Here is a 3,253-nt window from a genome sequence, read left to right on the forward strand (position 1 = left end):
AGCGTGCTCGAGTCGACTCGGCTGAAGTAGGAGTCGACTCGGCTGAAACAGGAGTCGATCTGTGAATAGTAGTCTGCCGGCACTGTAGCTGGGAGTCGACTCCTGAAGTTGGGAGTCGACTCCTGAAGTTGGGAGTCGACTCGAGATCACTGTAGCGCTGAAAAACAACTCTCTGTTTTTTTTGTTTGTTCTCCGTCGGAGTCGACTCGTAGAGTATCGGAGTCGACTCGAGAACTGTTTCTTGAAACTCTAGAGTGCCAGAGTCGACTCTAAACTTCCAGGAGTCGACTCGAGGACTATTCTTTTGAATTTTTCTTGGAATTTGCTCCTTCAACTTGAATTCTTTGAACTTGAAACTTGGGCCAATGAATTGTAGCTTTCTTCTACCTTTTCTTGAGAGTTTTGGAGGCCTTCTTGTATTCTTCCACCTTGCTATGTTCCTTGCAAAATAAATATATTTCTTCTTGCAACACAAACATTAGTATTTATACTTCAAGGTTTTGTGATCATCAAAATCAATCTTTAAGTCACTCTTTGGGTCATCACTGTGGACTTCGTTATCCTTGAGACCGAACCTATAATACATTCAGACAGTCACACACCTATAATTTTAGGTAGACCTTTCTTAGCCACAGCAAATGCTGTGATAAATTGTCGAAATGGTATGCTGAAGTTATCTTTTAGCAACATGAAAATCGAGCTTAATGTCTTCAACATAAGTAAACAACCACCAGACGATGAAGAAATCAACGAAGTTGACATGATTGAAAGTCTGGTTCAGGAGACTTTTTTATAAACTTATAGTAAGGACCCTTTAGAGGCTTACCTTGCCCATTCTGAGAAAGGGGTCGAGCATGCGCTCCCTAATTCTGTTCCCCTTATGAGCATAGATCGTCATCAGCCGACTGTTCTTCCTCGGACTCTTCCAAAACCATTCTTAGATAATGGTTGAAAAAAAAATGAATCTACATTTTGTCTGGCTGAAGACATAAAACTTAGCGCTCTTGGGAGGCAACCCAACATGTAAATATTATAAAAAAAATAAAATAATAATAATAATAAAAAATTTTAATAAATTACTAGCATGCAGGTTTGGGGGTTTTTACCCTAATTGTCAATTTACCTACCCATATCAAGTAACTCCTCCTCTATCCTATTACTGCTTTAAATTTTCTTTAACATTGAGGACAATATTAGATTTAGGTATGGGGGTAAGAATATTTTTGATTTTTCTGCCTAAAAAGATTTTAAAAAAAAAGAGGGGATTTCAAATTTCTAACTCAAATTCTAATCTTTTTAGCTGTATAAACTAGGAATTACTTTGACAATAGGTTTGAGTTAAGAAATATAATAGCAATTCTAGCTTGAGTTTTCGTCCCACCTATCTCCTGCTAACATTGTAGAAGATGATTTAGCACCTACACGTAAGCACATGAATAGTGAGGTATGTAAACTTGCAACTAATATGAATACATTTAATTTTCTGGATAATTTAAAGTTAGATGTGCGATGAACACCCTAAAAAAAAAAAGGGGTTTAAGTCTTCTCACTGAGTAACCAGGCCTCTTGCCTGGCAAGCAGTAAGTGTTCGCGTAAAAAGGTGAAGATGGCTGAGATTAAACTCCGAGTGACTAATTTAGCCTTGGAGTCTAGTTGACTTGAGTTATTAAGCCTCTTAGGGTGTCTTTACACCTAGTGCCCTGAGCCATCTGGATCGGGAGTCATTGGCCTAACACTCGCTACATGGGTTAGCTAGAAAGCTTAATAAGGCTAGATATTGCACAAGTCATTCTTCTTAGCATTCAGTCTGATTAAAATAAATAAATAAATAAAAATAAATAAATAAATAAATCTGGGGTGTTCATTATCATTTAACTCTAGAAAGTCTTGAAAATTGGAGTGATCATGTTGGAAGTAAGTGAAAGCCACTCATTTATATGATACTATCTTGCACCTCACTACATTCTTGACTTGTTAGCAGATAGAAGGGGTGTAATGAAACTTGAGTAAGAGTCTGCTTAAATATGATAGCAACAAGTCTCTATTGTCCTTGCAATTCTAGTTTCATACAGTAATACTTGTTCAAATTTCGAGTTAAAAATTGAAAATTCCTGACTGATGAAGTTTGTGGGTAACTTCATCGCAAACCTTTACGAGACAACACTCGTCCACTAGGATAACCTAGGGGTTTAAAGGCTTGTTGCACGTGCTAAGTGCAATCGTGATGCTCTACGAAAGTGGGTACGTATCTCAGTTTTATGTACTTAGCTTCAATAAAAAGTCATGGGTTAGACTACATCTTTTGTGCCCTCATTTTATCATTTACTCGTTAATTGCTAGAGACTAGCAATAAGCTAGTTGGGGGGTGTGATGAAAGTACAAAAGTACGATCTACACGCTGCTTAAATTAGTATTACTGCTAACATATAACGATAAAATCACTAAGTTAATATTATATTTTTGTTTGGCACATGTTAGTATAAATTAAAGTTTAAATGCGCATTTGGTAGGGATTAGAGGGATGCATCATGGCTCCAAACCATGCGGGCCCAATCCTGCCATGATCTGATCGAGCACATTTGCACCCAAACATCCGAGCCCGCGTGCAATCTCCCAGTGATCCTCGCGTTCCCTCCTTTCCGGATTAGCACCCGCACTCTTCCGGAATAGAGATTTCCACTCTCACTTCATCACAAAGAAAAAGAACTTTTTAACCTCCAATCCCATAAAGAATAGCTGAAAATACTATTCATTCCTAAAGTTACTATTCATGCTGAAATTACTGTTCATATGAACAATGTTCCGAGATGACACTGTTCATATGAACAGTATTCCGAGATGACACTGTTCATATGAACAGTGTTATATGAATAGTGTTACGTAAAAATATTGTTAATATGAATAGTGTTATGGGAATTTCTTTTGAGTTTACTGTTCTTCTTCTTCCTCCCGCAGTGCATCACGGCCGTCCATCTTCCACGGATCAACTTCTTCCATTTCCAGCGATCCCGCAGCATCCCCAGCGATCCCGGAATCCCAGCATCCCACTCGTGACCCCAGCATCTCACCAAATCCAAGCTTCCAAATCAGCCCCCCATTGCAGCCATCCTCTTCCGTTTCTCGCCATCAAGGAGCCATCCCGCCATCCACGACACCTCCAAGCCATCCTCCGTGGCAGATCCACGTCATCCTCCCAGCCTCCCGCTTCCATTCCGGCATCCACAAAGCTTCCTGTGATTCTGGCCACCCGCGT

The sequence above is a fragment of the Phoenix dactylifera genome, unplaced genomic scaffold (assembly GCF_009389715.1).
Source record: "Phoenix dactylifera cultivar Barhee BC4 unplaced genomic scaffold, palm_55x_up_171113_PBpolish2nd_filt_p 000773F, whole genome shotgun sequence".
NCBI classification, from domain to species: Eukaryota; Viridiplantae; Streptophyta; class Magnoliopsida; order Arecales; family Arecaceae; genus Phoenix; species Phoenix dactylifera.